We start from the raw sequence: 19,700 nt of genomic DNA on the forward strand, positions 1-19,700 counted from the left end.
AGATTGGTTTAATTGTGTGGCTTCATGCTGCGTGGATGAAAGGCTTGGCTTAATTGCCTGGTCTAGAGAAGCTTGGCTTAATTGTCTGGCTTCATGCTTTTTGGATTAAAGGCTTGGGTTAATTGCCTGGTCTAGAGAAGCTAGGCTTAATTGTCTGGCTTCATGCTGTGTGGATTAAAGCCTTTGCTTTATTGTTTCGTCTAGAGAAGCTTGGCTTAATTGTCTGGCTTCATGCTTTTTGGATTGAAGGCTTGGCTTAATTGCCTGGTCTAGAGAAGCTTGGCTTAATTGTCTGGCTTCATGCTTTTTGGATTAAAGGCTTTGGCTTATTGCCTGGTCTAGAGAAGCTTGGCTTAATTGTCTGGCTTCATGCTTTTGGATTGAAGGCTTGGCTTAATTGCCTGGTCTAGAAAGCTTTGGCTTAATTGTCTGGCTTCATGCTTTTTGGATTGAAGGCTTGGCTTAATTGCCTGGTCTAGAGAAGCTTGGCTTAATTGTCTGGCTTCATGCTTTTTGGATTGAAGATTGGCTTATTGCCTGGTCTAGAGAAGCTTGGCTTAATTGTCTGGCTTCATGCTTTTGGATTGAAGGCTTGGCTTAATTGCCTGGTCTAGAGAAGCTTTGGCTTAATTGTCTGGCTTCATGCTTTTTGGATTGAAGGCTTGGCTTAATTGCCTGGTCTAGAGAAGCTTGGCTTAATTGTCTGGCTTCATGCTTTTTGGATTGAAGGCTTGGCTTAATTGCCTGGTCTAGAGAAGCTTGGCTTAATTGTCTGGCTTCATGCTTTTTGGATTGAAAGGCTTGGCTTAATTGCCTGTCTAGAGAAGCTTGGCTTAATTGTCTGGCTTCATGCTTTTTGGATTAAAGGCTTGGCTTAATTGCCTGGTCTAGAGAAGCTTGGCTTAATTGTCTAGCTTCATGCTTTTTGGATTAAAGGCTTGGCCTAATTGCCTGTCTAGAGAAGCTTGGCTTAATTGTCTGGCTTCATGCTTTTTGGATTAAAGGCTTGACTTAATTGCCTGGTCTAGAGAAGCTTGGCTTAATTGTCTGGCTTCATGCTTGTTGGATTGAAGGCTTGGCTTAATTGCCTGGTCTAGAGAAGCTTTGGCTTAATTGTCTGGCTTCATGCTTTTGGATTGAAGGCTTGGCTAATTGCCTTGTCTAGAGAAGCTTGGCTTAATTGTCTGGCTTCATGCTTTTTGGATTGAAGGCTTGGCTTAATTGCCTGGTCTAGAGAAGCTTGGCTTAATTGTCTGGCTTCATGCTTTTTGGATTGAAGGCTTGGCTAATTGCCTGGTCTAGAGAAGCTTGGCTTAATTGTCTGGCTTCATGCTTTTTGGATTAAGGCTTGGCTTAATTGCCTGGTCTAGAGAAGCTTGGTTTAATTGTCTGGCTTCATGCTGCTTGGATTAAAGGTTTGGCTTAATTGCCTGGTCTAGAGAAGCTTGGCTTAATTGTCTGCTTCATGCTTTTTGGATTAAAGGCTTGGCTTAATTGCCTGTCTAGAGAAGCTTGGCTTAATTGTCTGGCTTCATGCTTTTTGGATTAAAGGCTTTGCTTAATTGCCTGGTCTAGAGAAGCTTGGCTTAATTGTCTGGCTTCATGCTTTTTGGATTGAAGGCTTGGCTTAATTGCCTGGTCTAGAGAAGCTTGGCTTAATTGTCTGGCTTCATGCTTGGATTAAAGGCTTGGCTTAATTGCCTGGTCTAGAGAAGCTTGGCTTAATTGTCTGGCTTCATGCTTTTTGGATTAAAGGCTTGGCTTAATTGCCTGGTCTAGAGAAGCTTGGCTTAATTGTCTGGCTTCATGCTTTTGGATTGAAGGCTTGGCTTAATTGCCTGGTCTAGAGAAGCTTGGCTTAATTGTCTGGCTTCATGCTTTTTGGATTGAAGGCTTGGCTTAATTGCCTGGTCTAGAGAAGCTTGGCTTAATTGTCTGGCTTCATGCTTTTTGGATTGAAGGCTTGGCTTAATTGCCTGGTCTAGAGAAGCTTGGCTTAATTGTCTGGCTTCATGCTTTTTGGATTGAAGGCTTGGCTTAATTGCCTGGTCTAGAGAAGCTTGGCTTAATTGTCTGGCTTCATGCTTTTTGGATTGAAGGCTTGGCTTAATTGCCTGGTCTAGAGAAGCTTGGCTTAATTGTCTGGCTTCATGCTTTTTGGATTAAAGGCTTTGGCTTAATTGCCTGGTCTAGAGAAGCTTGGCTTAATTGTCTGGCTTCATGCTTTTTGGATTGAAGGCTTGGCTTAATTGCCTGGTCTAGAGAAGCTTTGGCTTAATTGTCTGGCTTCATGCTTTTTGGATTGAAGGCTTGGCTAATTGCCTGGTCTAGAGAAGCTTGGCTTAATTGTCTGGCTTCATGCTTTTTGGATTGGGCTTGGCTTATTGCCTGGTCTAGAGAAGCTTGGCTTAATTGTCTGGCTTCATGCTTTTTGGATTGAAGGCTTGGCTTAATTGCCTGGTCTAGAGAAGCTTTGGCTTAATTGTCTGGCTTCATGCTTTTTGGATTGAAGGCTTGGCTTAATTGCCTGGTCTAGAGAAGCTTGGCTTAATTGTCTGGCTTCATGCTTTTTGGATTGAAGGCTTGGCTTTATTGCCTGGTCTAGAGAAGCTTGGCTTAATTGTCTGGCTTCATGCTTTTGGATTGAAGGCTTGGCTTAATTGCCTGTCTAGAGAAGCTTGGCTTAATTGTCTGGCTTCATGCTTTTTGGATTAAAGGCTTGGCTTAATTGCCTGGTCTAGAGAAGCTTGGCTTAATTGTCTAGCTTATGCTTTTTGGATTAAAGGCTTGGCTTAATTGCCTGTCTAGAGAAGCTTGGCTTAATTGTCTGGCTTCATGCTTTTTGGATTAAAGGCTTTGGCTTAATTGCCTGGTCTAGAGAAGCTTGGCTTAATTGTCTGGCTTCAAGTGCTTGGATTGAAAGGCTTGGCTTAATTGCCTGGTCTAGAGAAGCTTGGCTTAATTGTCTGGCTTCATGCTTTTTGGATTGAAAGGCTTGGCTTAATTGCCTTGTCTAGAGAAGCTTGGCTTAATTGTCTGGCTTCATGCTTTTTGGATTGAAAGGCTTGGCTTAATTGCCTGGTCTAGAGAAGCTTGGCTTAATTGTCTGGCTTCATGCTTTTTGGATTGAAGGCTTGGCTTAATTGCCTGGTCTAGAGAAGCTTGGCTTAATTGTCTGGCTTCAGCTTTTTGGATTAAAGGCTTGGCTTAATTGCCTGGTCTAGAGAAGCTTGGTTAATTGTCTGGCTTCATGCTGCTGGATTGAAAGGTTTGGCTTAATTGCCTGGTCTAGAGAAGCTTGGCTTAATTGTCTGGCTTCATGCTTTTTGGATTAAAGGCTTGGCTTAATTGCCTGGTCTAGAGAAGCTTGGCTTAATTGTCTGGCTTCATGCTTTTTGGATTAAAGGCTTGGCTTATTGCCTGGTCTAGAGAAGCTTGGCTTAATTGTCTGGCTTCATGCTTTGGATTGAAGGCTTGGCTTAATTGCCTGGTCTAGAGAAGCTTGGCTTAATTGTCTGGCTTCATGCTTTTTGGATTAAAGGCTTGGCTTAATTGCCTGGTCTAGAGAAGCTTGGCTTAATTGTCTGGCTTCATGCTTTTTGGATTGAAGGCTTGGCTTAATTGCCTGGTCTAGAGAAGCTTGGCTTAATTGTCTGGCTTCATGCTTTTTGGATTGAAGGCTTGGCTTAATTGCCTGGTCTAGAGAAGCTTGGCTTAATTGTCTGGCTTCATGCTTTTTGGATTGAAGGCTTGGCTTAATTGCCTGGTCTAGAGAAGCTTGGCTTAATTGTCTGGCTTCATGCTTTTTGGATTGAAGGCTTGGCTTAATTGCCTGGTCTAGAGAAGCTTGGCTTAATTGTCTGGCTTCATGCTTTTTGGATTGAAGGCTTGGCTTAATTGCCTGGTCTAGAGAAGCTTGGCTTAATTGTCTGGCTTCATGCTTTTTGGATTGAAGGCTTGGCTTAATTGCCTGGTCTAGAGAAGCTTGGCTTAATTGTCTGGCTTCATGCTTTTTGGATTAAAGGCTTGGCTTAATTGCCTGGTCTAGAGAAGCTTGGCTTAATTGTCTGGCTTCATGCTTTTGGATTAAAGGCTTGGCTTAATTGCCTGGTCTAGAGAAGCTTGGCTTAATTGTCTGGCTTCATGCTTTTGGATTGAAGGCTTGGCCAATTGCCTGGTCTAGAGAAGCTTGGCTTAATTGTCTGGCTTCATGCTTTTTGGATTGAAGGCTTGGCTTAATTGCCTGGTCTAGAGAAGCTTGGCTTAATTGTCTGGCTTCATGCTTTTTGGATTGAAGGCTTGGCTTAATTGCCTGGTCTAGAGAAGCTTGGCTTAATTGTCTGGCTTCATGCTTTTTGGATTAAAGGCTTGGCTTAATTGCCTGGTCTAGAGAAGCTTGGCTTAATTGTCTGGCTTCATGCTGCTTGGATTAAAGGCTTGGCTTAATTGCCTGGTCTAGAGAAGCTAGGCTTAATTGTCTGGCTTCATGCTGCTTGGATTGAAGGCTTGGCTTAATTGCCTGGCTAGAGAAGCTTGGCTTAATTGTCTGGCTTCATGCTTTTTGGATTAAAGGCTTGGCTTAATTGTCTAGGCTTCAATACTTTTTGGATTGAAGGCTTGGCTTAATTGCCTGGTCTAGAAAAGCTTGGCTTAATTGTCTGGCTTCATGCTTTTTGGATTAAAGGCTTTGGCTTAATTGCCTGGTCTAGAGAAGCTTGGCTTAATTGTCTGGCTTCATGCTTTTTGGATTGAAGGCTTGGCTTAATTGCCTGGTCTAGAGAAGCTTGGCTTAATTGTCTGGCTTCATGCTTTTTGGATTGAAGGCTTGGCTTAATTGCCTGGTCTAGAGAAGCTTGGCTTAATTGTCTGGCTTCTGCTTTTTGGATTGAAGGCTTGGCTTAATTGCCTGGTCTAGAGAAGCTTGGCTTAATTGTCTGGCTTCATGCTTTTTGGATTGAAGGCTTGGCTTAATTGCCTGGTCTAGAGAAGCTTGGCTTAATTGTCTGGCTTCATGCTTTTTGGATTAAAGGCTTGGCTTAATTGCCTGGTCTAGAGAAGCTTGGCTTAATTGTCTGGCTTCATGCTTTGGATTGAAAGGCTTGGCTTAATTGCCTGGTCTAGAGAAGCTTGGCTTAATTGTCTGGCTTCAGCTTTTTGGATTAAAGGCTTGGCTTAATTGCCTGGTCTAGAGAAGCTTGGCTTAATTGTCTGGCTTCATGCTTTTTGGATTGAAGGCTTGGCTTAATTGCCTGGTCTAGAGAAGCTTGGCTTAATTGTCTGGCTTCATGCTTTTTGGATTGAAGGCTTGGCTTAATTGCCTGGTCTAGAGAAGCTTGGCTTAATTGTCTGGCTTCATGCTTTTGGATTAAAGGCTTGGCTTAATTGCCTGGTCTAGAGAAGCTTGGCTTAATTGTCTGGCTTCATGCTTTTTGGATTGAAGGCTTGGCTTAATTGCCTGGTCTAGAGAAGCTTGGCTTAATTGTCTGGCTTCATGCTTTTTGGATTGAAGGCTTGGCTTAATTGCCTGGTCTAGAGAAGCTTGGCTTAATTGTCTGGCTTCATGCTTTTTGGATTAAAGGCTTGGCTTAATTGCCTGGTCTAGAGAAGCTTGGCTTAATTGTCTGGCTTCATGCTTTTTGGATTAAAGACTTGGCTTAATTGCCTGGTCTAGAGAAGCTTGGCTTAATTGTTTGGCTTCATGCTTTTTGGATTGAAGGCTTGGCTTAATTGCCTGGTCTAGAGAAGCTTGACTTAATTGTCTGGCTTCATGCTTTTTGGATTGAAGACTTGGCTTAATAGCCTGGTCTAGAGAAGCTTGGCTTAATTGTCTGGCTTCATGCTTTTTGGATTAAAGGCTTGGCTTAATTGCCTGGTCTAGAGAAGCTTGGCTTAATTGTCTGGCTTCATGCTTTTGGATTAAAGACTTGGCTTAATTGCCTGGTCTAGAGAAGCTTGGCTTAATTGTCTGGCTTCATGCTTTTTGGATTGAAGGCTTGGCTTAATTGCCTGGTCTAGAGAAGCTTGGCTTAATTGTCTGGCTTCATGCTTTTTGGATTGAAGGCTTGGCTTAATTGCCTGGTCTAGAGAAGCTTGGCTTTAATTGTCTGGCTTCATGCTTTTTGGATTGAAGGCTTGGCTTAATTGCCTGGTCTAGAGAAGCTTGGCTTAATTGTCTGGCTTCATGCTTTTTGGATTAAAGGCTTGGCTTAATTGCCTTGGTCTAGAGAAGCTTGGCTTAATTGTCTGGCTTCATGCTGCTTGGATTAAAGGCTTGGCTTAATTGCCTGGTCTAGAGAAGCTAGGCTTAATTGTCTGGCTTCAGGCTGCTTGGATTGAAGGCTTGGCTTAATTGCCTGGTCTAGAGAAGCTTGGCTTAATTGTCTGGCTTCATGCTTTTTGGATTAAAGGCTTGGCTTAATTGCCTGGTCTAGAGAAGCTTGGCTTAATTGTCTGGCTTCATGCTTTTTGGATTGAAGGCTTGGCTTAATTGCCTGGTCTAGAAAAGCTTGGCTTAATTGTCTGGCTTCATGCTTTTTGGATTGAAGGCTTTGGCTTAATTGCCTGGTCTAGAGAAGCTTGGGTTAATTGTCTGGCTTCATGCTTTTTGGATTGAAGGCTTGTCTTAATTGCCTGGTCTAGAAGAAGCTTGGCTTAATTGTCTGGCTTCATGCTTTTTGGATTGAAGGCTTGGCTTAATTGCCTGGTCTAGAGAAGCTTGGCTTAATTGTCTGGCTTTATGCTTTTTGGATTGAAGGCTTGGCTTAATTGCCTGGTCTAGAGAAGCTTGGCTTAATTGTCTGGCTTCATGCTTTTTGGATTGAAGGCTTGGCTTAATTGCCTGGTCTAGAGAAGCTTGGCTTAATTGTCTGGCTTCATGCTTTTTGGATTGAAGGCTTGGCTTAATTGCCTGGTCTGAGAAGCTTGGTTCAACTGTCTAGCTTCATGCTGCTTGGATTAAAGGCTTTGCTTAATTGCCTGGTCTAGAGAAGCTTGGCTTAATTGTCTGGCTTCAGACTTTTTGGATTAAAGGCTTGGATTAATTGCCTGGTCAAGAGGAGCTTGGATTAATTGTCTGGCTTCAAGCTGCTTGGATTAAAGGCTTGGCTTAAAAGCCTGATGTAGAGAAGCTTGGCTTAATTGTCGGGCTTCATGCTGTTTGGATTGAAGGCTTGGCTTAATTGCCTGGTCTAGAGAAGCTTGGCTTAATTGTCTGGCTTCATGTTTTTTGGATTGAAGGCTTGACTTAATTGCCTGGTCTAGAGAAGCTTGGCTTAATTGTCTGGCTTCATGTTTTTTGGATTGAAGGCTTGGCTTAATTGCCTGGTCTAGAGAAGCTTGGCTTAATTGTCTGGCTTCATGCTTTTTGGATTGAAGGCTTGGCTTAATTGCCTGGTCTAGAGAAGCTTGGCTTAATTGTCTGGCTTCATGCTTTTTGGATTAAAGGCTTGGCTTAATTGCCTGGTCTAGAGAAGCTTGGCTTAATTGTCTGGCTTCATGCTTTTTGGATTAAAGACTTGGCTAAATTGCCTGGTCTAGAGAAGCTTGGCTTAATTGTTTGGCTTCATGCTTTTTGGATTGAAGGCTTGGCTTAATTGCCTGGTCTAGAGAAGCTTGACTTAATTTTCTGGCTTCATGCTTTTTGGATTGAAGACTTGTCTTAATAGCCTGGTCTAGAGAAACTTGGCTTAATTGTCTGGCTTCATGCTTTTTGGATTAAAGGCTTGGCTTAATTGCCTGGTCTAGAGAAGCTTGGCTTAATTGTCTGGCTTCATGCTCTTTGGATTAAAGACTTGGCTAAATTGCCTGGTCTAGAGAAGCTTGGCTTAATTGTCTGGCTTCATGCTTTTTGGATTGAAGGCTTTGCTTAATTGCCTGGTCTAGAGAAGCTTGACTTAATTTTCTGGCTTCATGCTTTTTGGATTGAAGGCTTGGCTTAATAGCCTGGTCTAGAGAAGCTTGGCTTTATTGTGTGGCTTCATGCTTTTTGGATTGAAGGCTTGGCTTAATTGCCTGGTCTAGAAAAGATTAGCTTAATTGTCTGGCTTCAAGCTTTTTGGGTTAAAGGCTTGGCTTAATTGCTTGGTCTAGAGAAGCTTGGCTTAATTGTCTGGCTGCATGCTGCTTGGATTAAAGGCTTGGCTTAATTGCCTGGTCCAGAGAAGCTAGGCTTAATTGTCTGGCTTCAGGCTGCTTGGATTGAAGGCTTGGCTTAATTGCCTGGTCTAGAAAATCTTGGCTTAATTGTCTGGCTTCATGCTTTTTGGATTAAAGGCTTGGCTTAATTGCCTGGTCTAGAGAAGCTTGGCTTAATTGTCTGGCTTCATGCTTTTTGGATTGAAGGCTTGGCTTAATTGCCTGGTCTAGAAAAGCTTGGCTTAATTGTCTGGCTTCATGCTTTTTGGATTGAAGATTTGGCTTAATTGCCTGGTCTAGAGAAGTTTGGGTTAATTGTCTGGCTTCATGCTTTTTGGATTGAAGGCTTGTCTTAATTGCCTGGTCTAAAGAAGCTTGGCTTAATTGTCTGGCTTCATGCTTTTTGGATTGAAGGCTAGGCTTAATTGCCTTGTCTAGAGAAGTTTGGGTTTATTGTCTGGCTTTATGCTTTTTGGATTGAAGGCTTGGCTTAATTGCCTGGTCTAAAGAAGCTTGGCTTAATTGTCTCGCTTCATGCTTTTTGGATTGAAGGCTAGGCTTAATTGCCTGGTTTAGAGAAGCTTGGCTTAATTGTCTGGCTTCATGCTTTTTGGATTGAAGGCTTGGCTTAATTTCCTGGTCTGGAGAAGCTTGGTTCAACTGTCTAGCTTCATGCTGCTTGGATTAAAGGCTTGGCTTAATTGCCTGGTCTAGAGAAGCTTGGCTTAATTGTCTGGCTTCAGACTTTTTGGATTAAAGGCTTGGATTAATTGCCTGGTCAAGAGGAGCTTGGATTAATTGTCTGGCTTCAAGCTGCTTGGATTAAAGGCTTGGCTTAAAAGCCTGATGTAGAGAAGCTTGGCTTAATTGTCGGGCTTCATGCTGTTTGGATTGAAGGCTTGGCTTAATTGCCTGGTCTAGAGAAGCTTGGCTTAATTGTCTGGCTTCATGTTTTTGGATTGAAGGCTTGACTTAATTGCCTGGTCTAGAGAAGCTTGGCTTAATTGTCTGGCTTCATGTTTTTTGGATTGAAGGCTTGGCTTAATTGCCTGGTCTAGAGAAGCTTGGCTTAATTGTCTGGCTTCATGCTTTTTGGATTGAAGGCTTGGCTTAATTGCCTGGTCTAGAGAAGCTTGGCTTAATTGTCTGGCTTCATGCTTTTTGGATTGAAGGCTTGGCTTAATTGCCTGGTCTAGAGAAGCTTGGCTTAATTGTCTGGCTTCATGCTTTTTGGATTAAAGGCTTGGCTTAATTGCCTGGTCTAGAAAGCTTGGCTTAATTGTTGGCTTCATGCTTTTTGGATTAAAGGCTTGGCTTAATTGCCTGGTCTAGAGAAGCTTGGCTTAATTGTCTGGCTTCATGCTTTTTGGATTGAAGCTTGGCTTAATTGCCTGGTCTAGAGAAGCTTGGCTTAATTGTCTGGCTTCATGCTTTTTGGATTAAAGGCTTGGCTTAATTGCCTGGTCTAGAGAAGCTTGGCTTAATTGTCTGGCTTCATGCTTTTTGGATTAAAGACTTGGCTTAATTGCCTGTCTAGAGAAGCTTGGCTTAATTGTCTGGCTTCATGCTGCTTGGATTAAAGGCTTTGCTTAATTGCCTGGTCTAGAGAAGCTTGGCTTAATTGTCTAGCTTCATGCTTCTTGGATTAAAGGCTTGGCTTAATTGCCTGGTCTAGAGAAGCTTGGCTTAATTGTCTGGCTTCATGCTTTTTGGATTGAAGGCTTGCTTAATTGCCTGGTCAGAGAAGCTTGGTTAATTGTCTGGCTTCATGCTTTTTGGATTAAAGGCTTGGCTTAATTGCCTGGTCTAGAGAAGCTTGGCTTAATTGTCTGGCTTCATGCTTTTTGGATTGAAGGCTTGGCTTAATTGCCTGGTGTAGAGAAGCTTGGCTTAATTGTCTGGCTTCATGCTGTTTGGATTGAAGGCTTGGCTTAATTGCCTGGTCTAGAGAAGCTTGGCTTAATTGTCTGGCTTCATGCTTTTTGGATTGAAGGCTTGGCTTAATTGCCTGGTCTAGAGAAGCTTGGCTTAATTGTCTGGCTTCATGCTTTTTGGATTGAAGGCTTGGCTTAATTGCCTGGTCTAGAGAAGCTTGGCTTAATTGTCTGGCTTCATGCTTTTTGGATTGAAGGCTTGGCTTAATTGCCTGGTCTAGAGAAGCTTGACTTAATTGTCTGGCTTCATGCTGCGTGGATTAAAGGCTTGGCTTTATTGCCTGGTCTAGAGAAGTTAGGCTTAATTGTCTGGCTTCATGCTGCTTGGATTGAAGGCTTGGCTTAATTCCCTGGCATAGAGAAGCTTGGCTTAATTGTCTGGCTTCATGCTGCTTGGATTGAAGGCTTGGCTTAATTGCCTGGTCTAGAAAAGCTTGGCTTAATTGTCTGGCTTCATGCTTTTTGGATTAAAGGCTTGGCTTAATTGCCTGGTCTAGAGAAGCTTGGCTTAATTGTCTGGCTTCATGCTTTTTGGATAAAGGCTTGGCTTAATTGCCTGGTCTAGAGAAGCTTGGCTTAATGTCTGGCTTCATGCTGCTGGATTAAAGGCTTGGCTTTATTGCCTGGTCTAGAGAAGCTTGGCTTAATTGTCTGGCTTCATGCTTTTTGGATTGAAGGCTTGGCTTAATTGCCTGGTCATAGAGAAGCTTGGCTTAATTGTCTGGCTTCATGCTGCTTGGATTGAAGGCTTGGCTTAATTCCTGGTCTAGAGAAGCTTGGCTTAATTGTCTGGCTTCATGCTGCTTGGATTGAAGGCTTGGCTTAATTGCCTGGTCTAGAGAAGCTTGGCTTAATTGTCTGGCTTCATGCTTTTTGGATTGAAGGCTTGGCTTAATTGCCTGGTCTAGAGAAGCTTGGCTTAATTGTCTGGCTTCATGCTTTTTGGATTGAAGGCTTGGCTTAATTGCCTGGTCTAGAGAAGCTTGGCTTAATTGTCTGGCTTCATGCTTTTGGATTGAAGGCTTGGCTTAATTGCCTGGTCTAGAGAAGCTTGGCTTAATTGTCTGGCTTCATGCTTTTTGGATTGAAGGCTTGGCTTAATTGCCTGGTCTAGAGAAGCTTGGCTTAATTGTCTGGCTTCATGCTTTTTGGATTGAAGGCTTGGCTTAATTGCCTGGTCTAGAAGAAGCTTGGCTTAATTGTCTGGCTTCATGCTTTTTGGATTGAAGGCTTGGCTTAATTGCCTGGTCTAGAGAAGCTTGGCTTAATTGTCTGGCTTCATGCTTTTTGGATTGAAGGCTTGGCTTAATTGCCTGGTCTAGAGAAGCTTGGCTTAATTGTCTGGCTTCATGCTTTTTGGATTGAAGGCTTGGCTTAATTGCCTGGTCTAGAGAAGCTTGGCTTAATTGTCTGGCTTCATGCTTTTTGGATTGAAGGCTTGGCTTAATTGCCTGGTCTAGAGAAGCTTGGCTTAATTGTCTGGCTTCATGCTTTTTGGATTGAAAGGCTTTGGCTTAATTGCCTGGTCTAGAGAAGCTTGGCTTAATTGTCTGGCTTCATGCTTTTGGATTAAAGGCTTGGCTTAATTGCCTGGTCTAGAGAAGCTTGCTTAATTGTCTGGCTTCATGCTTTTGGATTGAAGGCTTGGCTTAATTGCCTGGTCTAGAGAAGCTTGGCTTAATTGTCTGGCTTCATGCTTTTTGGATTGAAGGCTTGGCTTAATTGCCTGGTCTAGAGAAGCTTGGCTTAATTGTCTGGCTTCATGCTTTTTGGATTGAAGGCTTGGCTTAATTGCCTGGTCTAGAGAAGCTTGGCTTAATTGTCTGGCTTCATGCTTTTTGGATTGAAGGCTTGGCTTAATTGCCTGGTCTAGAGAAGCTTGGCTTAATTGTCTGGCTTCATGCTTTTTGGATTGAAGGCTTGGCTTAATTGCCTGGTCTAGAGAAGCTTGGCTTAATTGTCTGGCTTCATGCTGCTTGGATTAAAGGCTTGGCTTAATTGCCTGGTCTAGAGAAGCTTGGCTTAATTGTCTGGCTTCATGCTTTTTGGATTAAAGGCTTGGCTTAATTGCCTGGTCTAGAGAAGCTTGGCTTAATTGTCTGGCTTCATGCTGCTTGGATTAAAGGCTTGGCTTAATTGCCTGGTCTAGAGAAGCTTGGCTTAATTGTCTGGCTTCATGCTGCTTGGATTGAAGGCTTGGCTTAATTCCTGGCATAGAGAAGCTTGGCTTAATTGTCTGGCTTCATGCTTTTTGGATTGAAGGCTTGGCTTAATTGCCTGGTCTAGAGAAGCTTGGCTTAATTGTCTGGCTTCATGCTTTTTGGATTAAAGGCTTGGCTTAATTGCCTGGTCTAGAGAAGCTTGGCTTAATTGTCTGGCTTCATGCTTTTTGGATTAAAGGCTTGGCTTAATTGCCTGGTCTAGAGAAGCTTGGCTTAATTGTCTGGCTTCATGCTGCTTGGATTGAAGGCTTGGCTTAATTGCCTGGTCTAGAGAAGCTTGGCTTAATTGTCTGGCTTCATGCTTTGGATTGAAGGCTTGGCTTAATTGCCTGGTCTAGAGAAGCTTGGCTTAATTGTCTGGCTTCATGCTTTTTGGATTAAAGGCTTGGCTTAATTGCCTGGTCTAGAGAAGCTTGGCTTAATTGTCTGGCTTCATGCTTTTTGGATTGAAGGCTTGGCTTAATTGCCTGGTCTAGAGAAGCTTGGCTTAATTGTCTGGCTTCATGCTTTTTGGATTGAAGGCTTGGCTTAATTGCCTGGTCTAGAGAAGCTTGGCTTAATTGTCTGGCTTCATGCTTTTTGGATTGAAGGCTTGGCTTAATTGCCTGGTCTAGAGAAGCTTGGCTTAATTGTCTGGCTTCATGCTTTTGGATTGAAGGCTTGCTTAATTGCCTGGTCTAGAGAAGCTTGGCTTAATTGTCTGGCTTCATGCTTCTTGGATTAAAGGCTTGGCTTAATTGCCTGGTCTAGAGAAGCTTGGCTTAATTGTCTGGCTTCATGCTTTTTGGATTGAAGGCTTAGCTTAATTGCCTGGTCAAGAGAAGCTTGGTTTAATTGTCTAACTTCATGCTTTTTGGATTAAAGGCTTGGCTTAATTGCCTGGTCTAGAAAAGCTTGGCTTAATTGTCTGGCTTCATGCTTTTTGGATTGAAGGCTTGGCTTAATTGCCTGGTGTAGAGAAGCTTGGCTTAATTGTCTGGCTTCATGCTGTTTGGATTGAAGGCTTTGCTTAATTGCCTGGTCTAGAGAAGCTTGGCTTTATTGTCTGGCTTCATGTTTTTTGGATTGAAGGCTTGGATTAATTGCCTGGTCTAGAGAAGCTTGGCTTAATTGTCTGGCTTCATGCTTTTTAGATTGAAGGCTTGGCTTAATTGGCTGGTCTAGAGAAGCTTGGCTTAATTGCCTGGCTTCATGTTTTTTGGATTGAAGGCTTGGCTTAATTGCCTGGTCTAGAGAAGCTTGACTTAAGTGTCTGGCTTCATGCTGCGTGGATTAAAGGCTTGGCTTTATTGCCTGGTCTAGAGAAGTTAGGCTTAATTGTCTGGCTTCATGCTGCTTGGATTGAAGGCTTGGCTTAATTCCCTGGCATAGAGAAGCTTGGCTCAATTGTCTGGCTTCATGCTGCTTGGATTGAAGGCTTGGCTTAATTGCCTGGTTTAGAAAAGATTGGTTTAATTGTGTGGCTTCATGCTGCGTGGATTAAAGGCTTGGCTTAATTGCCTGGTCTAGAGAAGCTTGGCTTAATTGTCTGGCTTCATGCTTTTTGGACTAAAGGCTTGGCTTAATTGCCTGGTCTAGAGAAGCTTGGCTTAAGTGTCTGGCTTCATGCTGCGTGGATTAAAGGCTTGGCTTTATTGCCTGGTCTAGAGAAGTTAGCCTTAATTGTCTGGCTTCATGCTGCTTGGATTGAAGGCTTGGCTTAATTCCCTGGCATAGAGAAGCTTGGCTCAATTGTCTGGCTTCATGCTGCTTGGATTGAAGGCTTGGCTTAATTCCCTGGCATAGAGAAGCTTGGCTTAATTGTCTGGCTTCATGCTGCTTGGATTGAAGGCTTGGCTTAATTCCCTGGCATGGAGAAGCTTGGCTTAATTGTCTGGCTTCATGCTTTTTGGATTGAAGGTTTGGATTAATTGCCTGGTCTAGAGAAGCTTGGCTTAATTGTCTGGCTTCATGCTTTTTGGATTGAAGGCTTTGCTTAAATGCCGGGTCTAGAGAAGCTTGGCTTAATTGTCTGGCTTCATGCTTTTCGTATTGAAGGCTTAGCTTAATTACCTGGTCTAGAGAAGTTTGGCTTAATTGTCTGGCTTCATGCTTTTTGGATTGAAGGCTTGGCTTAATTGCCTGGTCTAGAGAAGCTTGGCTTAATTGTCTGGCTTTATGCTTTTTGGATTGAAGATTTGGCTTTATTGCCTGGTCTAAAGAAGCTTGGCTTAATTGTCTGGCTTCATGCTTGTTGGATTGAAGGCTTGACTTAATTGCCTGGTCTAGAGAAGCTTTGCTTAATTGTCTGGCTTCATGCTTTTTGGATTGAAGGCTTGGCTCAATTGCCTGGTCTAGAGAAGCTTGGCTTAATTGTCTGGCTTCATGCTTTTTGGATTGAAGGCTTGGCTTAATTGCCTGGTCTAGAGAAGCTTGGCTTAATTGTCTAGCTTCATGCTTTTTGGATTAAAGGCTTGGCTTAATTGCCTGGTCTAGAGAAGCTTGGCTTAATTGTCTGGCTTCAGGCTTTTTGGATTAAAGGCTTGGCTTAATAGCCTGGTCTAGAGAAGCTTGGTTAATTGTCTGGCTTCATGCTTGGATTAAAGGCTTGGCTTAATTGCCTGGTCTAGAGAAGCTTGGCTTAATTGTCTGGCTTCATGCTTTTGGATTAAAGGCTTGGCCTAATTGCCTGGTCTAGAGAAGCTTGGCTTAATTGTCTGGCTTCATGCTTTTTGGATTAAAGGCTTGGCTTAATTGCCTGGTCTAGAGAAGCTTGGCTTAATTGTCTGGCTTCATGCTTTTTGGATTGAAGGCTTGGCTTAATTGCCTGGTCTAGAGAAGCTTGGCTTAATTGTCTGGCTTCATGCTTTTTGGATTGAAGGCTTGGCTTAATTGCCTGGTCTAGAGAAGCTTGGCTTAATTGTCTGGCTTCATGCTTTTTGGATTGAAGGCTTGGCTTAATTGCCTGGTCTAGAGAAGCTTGGCTTAATTGTCTGGCTTCATGCTTTTTGGATTAAAGGCTTGGCTTAATTGCCTGGTCTAGAGAAGCTTGGCTTAATTGTCTGGCTTCATGCTTTTTGGATTAAAGGCTTGGCTTAATTGCCTGGTCTAGAGAAGCTAGGCTTAATTGTCTGGCTTCATGCTGCTTGGATTGAAGGCTTGGCTTAATTGCCTGGTCTAGAGAAGTTTGGCTTAATTGTCTGGCTTCATGCTTTTTGGATTGAAAGGCTTGGCTTAATTGCCTGGTCTAGAGAAGCTTGGCTTAATTGTCTGGCTTCATGCTTTTTGGATTAAAGGCTTGGCTTAATTGCCTGGTCTAGAGAAGCTTGACTTAATTGTCTGGCTTCATGCTGTTGGATTAAAGGCTTGGCTTAATTGCCTGGTCTAGAGAAGCTTAGGCTTAATTGTCTGGCTTCATGCTGCTTGGATTGAAGGCTTGGCTTAATTCCTGGCTAGAGAAGCTTGGCTTAATTGTCTGGCTTCATGCTTTTTGGATTGAAGGCTTGGCTTAATTGCCTGGTCTAGAGAAGCTTGGCTTAATTGTCTGGCTTCATGCTTTTTGGATTAAAGGCTTTGCTTAATTGCCTGGTCTAGAGAAGCTTGGCTTAATTGTCTGGCTTCATGCTTTTGGATTGAAGGCTTGGCTTAATTGCCTGGTCTAGAGAAGCTTGGCTTAATTGTCTGGCTTCATGCTTTTTGGATTGAAGGCTTGGCTTAATTGCCTGGTCTAGAGAAGCTTGGCTTAATTGTCTGGCTTCATGCTTTTTGGATTGAAGGCTTGGCTTATTGCCTGGTCTAGAGAAGCTTGGCTTAATTGTCTGGCTTCATGCTTTTTGGATTGAAGGCTTGGCTTAATTGCCTGGTCTAGAGAAGCTTGGCTTAATTGTCTGGCTTCATGCTTTTTGGATTGAAGGCTTGGCTTAATTGCCTGGTCTAGAGAAGCTTGGCTTAATTGTCTAGCTTCATGCTTCTTGGATTAAAGGCTTGGCTTAATTGCCTGGTCTAGAGAAGCTTGGCTTAATTGTCTGGCTTCATGCTTTTTGGATTGAAGGCTTGGCTTAATTGCCTGGTCTAGAGAAGCTTGGCTTAATTGTCTGGCTTCATGCTTTTTGGATTGAAGGCTTGGCTTAATTGCCTGGTCTAGAGAAGCTTGGCTTAATTGTCTGGCTTCATGCTTTTTGGATTAAAGGCTTGGCTTAATTGCCTGGTCTAGAGAAGCTTGGCTTAATTGTCTGGCTTCATGGCTTTTTGGATTAAAGGCTTTGGCTTAATTGCCTGGTCTAGAGAAGCTTGGCTTAATTGTCTGGCTTCATGCTTCTTGGATTAAAGGCTTGGCTTAATTGCCTGGTCTAGAGAAGCTTGGCTTAATTGTCTGGCTTCATGCTTTTTGGATTAAAGGCTTGGCTTAATTGCCTGGTCTAGAGAAGCTTGGCTTAATTGTCTGGCTTCATGCTTTTGGATTGAAGGCTTGGCTTAATTGCCTGGTCTAGAGAAGCTTGCTTAATTGTCTGGCTTCATGCTTTTTGGATTAAGGCTTGGCTTAATTGCCTGGTCTAGAGAAGCTTGGCTTAATTGTCTGGCTTCATGCTTTTTGGATTGAAGGCTTGGCTTAATTGCCTGGTCTAGAGAAGCTTGGCTTAATTGTCTGGCTTCATGCTTTTCGGATTGAAAGGCTTGGCTTAATTGCCTGGTCTAGAGAAGCTTGGCTTAATTGTCTGGCTTCATGGCTTTTTGGATTAAAGGCTTGGCTTAATTGCCTGGTCTAGAGAAGCTTGGCTTAATTGTCTGGCTTCATGCTTGGATTAAAGGTTTGGCTTAATTGCCTGGTCTAGAGAAGCTTGGCTTAATTGTCTGGCTTCATGCTTTTGGATTAAAGGCTTGGCTTAATTGCCTGGTCTAGAGAAGCTTGGCTTAATTGTCTGGCTTCATGCTTTTTGGATTAAAGGCTTGGCTTAATTGCCTGGTCTAGAGAAGCTAGGCTTAATTGTCTGGCTTCATGCTTTTTGGATTGAAGGCTTGGCTTAATTGCCTGGTCTAGAGAAGCTTGGTTTAATTGTCTGGCTTCATGCTGCTTGGATTAAAGGCTTGGCTTAATTGCCTGGTCTAGAGAAGCTTGGCTTAATTGTCTGGCTTCATGCTTTTTGGATTAAAGGCTTGGCTTAATTGCCTGGTCTAGAGAAGCTTGACTTAATTGTCTGGCTTCATGCTGGATTAAAGGCTTGGCTTAATTGCCTGGTCTAGAGAAGCTTGGCTTAATTGTCTGGCTTCATGCTTTGGATTGAAGGCTTGGCTTAATTCCTGGCTAGAGAAGCTTGGCTTAATTGTCTGGCTTCATGCTTTTTGGATTGAAGGCTTGGCTTAATTCCCTGGTCTAGAGAAGCTTGGCTTAATTGTCTGGCTTCATACTGCTTGGATTGAAGGCTTGGCTTAATTCCTGGCATGAGAAGCTTGGCTTAATTGTCTGGCTTCATGCTTTTTGGATTGAAGGTTTGGATTAATTGCCTGGTCTAGAGAAGCTTGGCTTAATTGTCTGGCTTCATGCTTTTTGGATTGAAGGCTTGCTTAATTGCCTGGTCTAGAGAAGCTTGGCTTAATTGTCTGGCTTCATGCTTTTCGTATTGAAGGCTTGGCTTAATTGCCTGGTCTAGAGAAGTTTGGCTTAATTGTCTGGCTTCATGCTTTTTGGATTGAAGGCTTGGCTTAATTGCCTGGTCTAGAGAAGCTTGGCTTAATTGTCTGGCTTCATGCTTTTTGGATTAAAGACTTGGCTTAATTGCCTGGTCTAGAGAAGCTTGGCTTAATTGTCTGGCTTCAGGCTTTTTGGATTAAAGGTTTGTCTTAATTGCCTGGTCTAGAGAAGCTTGGCTTAATTGTCTAGCTTCATGCTTCTTGGATTAAAGGCTTGGCCTAATTGCCTGGTCTAGAGAAGCTTGGCTTAATTGTCTGGCTTCATGCTTTTAGGATTAAAGGCTTGGCTTAATTGCCTGGTCTAGAGAAGCTTGGCTTAATTGTCTGGCTTCATGCTTTTTGGATTGAAGACTTGGCTTAATTGCCTGGTCTAGAGAAGCTTGGCTTAATTGTCTAGCTTCATGCTTCTTGGATTAAAGGCTTGGCCTAATTGCCTTGTCTAGAGAAGCTTGGCTTAATTGTCTGGCTTCATGCTTTTTGGATTAAAGGCTTGACTTAATTGCCTGGTCTAGAGAAGCTTGGCTTAATTGTCTGGCTTCATGCTTTTTGGATTAAAGGCTTGGCTTAATTGCCTGGTCTAGAGAAGCTTGGCTTAATTGTCTGGCTTCATGCTTTTTGGATTGAAGGCTTGGCTTAATTGCCTGGTCTAGAGAAGCTTGGCTTAATTGTCTGGCTTCATGCTTTTTGGATTGAAGGCTTGGCTTAATTGCCTGGTCTAGAAAGCTTGGTTTAATTGTCTGGCTTCATGCTGCGTGGATGAAAGGCTTGGCTTAATTGCCTGGTCTAGAGAAGCTTGGCTTAATTGTCTGGCTTCATGCTTTTTGGATTAAAGGCTTGGCTTAATTGCCTGGTCTAGAGAAGCTTGACTTAATTGTCTGGCTTCATGCTGCGTGGATTAAAGGCTTGGCTTTATTGCCTGGTCTAGAGAAGCTAGGCTTAATTGTCTGGCTTCATGCTGCTTGGATTGAAGGCTTGGCTTAATTCCCTGGCATAGAGAAGCTTGGCTTAATTGTCTGGCTTCATGCTTTTTGGATTAAAGGCTTGGCTTAATTGCCTGGTCTAGAAAAGCTTGGCTTAATTGTCTGGCTTCATGATTTTTGGATTAAAGGCTTGGCTTAATTGCCTGGTCTAGAGAAGCTTGGCTTAATTGTTTGGCTTCAAGCTGTGTGGATTAAAGGCTTGGCTTTATTGCCTGTCTAGAGAAGCTAGGCTTAATTGTCTGGCTTCATGCTGCTTGGATTGAAGGCTTGGCTTAATTGCCTGGTCTAGAGAAGCTTGGCTTAATTGTCTGGCTTCATGCTTTTTGGATTGAAGGCTTGGCTTAATTGCCTGGTCTAGAGAAGCTTGGCTTAATTGTCTGGCTTCATGCTTTTTGGATTAAAGGCTTGCTTAATGCCTGGTCTAGAGAAGCTTGGCTTAATTGTCTGGCTTCATGCTTTTCGGATTGAAGGCTTGGCTTAATTACCTGGTCTAGAGAAGTTTGGCTTAATTGTCTGGCTTCATGCTTTTTGGATTGAAGGCTTGGTTTAATTGCCTGGTCTAGAGAATCTTGGCTTAATTGTCTGGCTTCATGCTTTTTGGATTGAAGGCTTTGGCTTAATTGCCTGGTCTAGAGAAGCTTGGCTTAATTGTCTGGCTTCATGCTTTTTGGATTGAAGGCTTGGCTTAATTGCCTGGTCTAGAGAAGCTTGGCTTAATTGTCTGGCTTCATGCTTTTTGGATTGAAGGCTTGGCTTAATTGCCT

This window comes from Palaemon carinicauda, chromosome 22 (genome assembly GCF_036898095.1).
Source record: "Palaemon carinicauda isolate YSFRI2023 chromosome 22, ASM3689809v2, whole genome shotgun sequence".
Taxonomy (NCBI): Eukaryota; Metazoa; Arthropoda; class Malacostraca; order Decapoda; family Palaemonidae; genus Palaemon; species Palaemon carinicauda.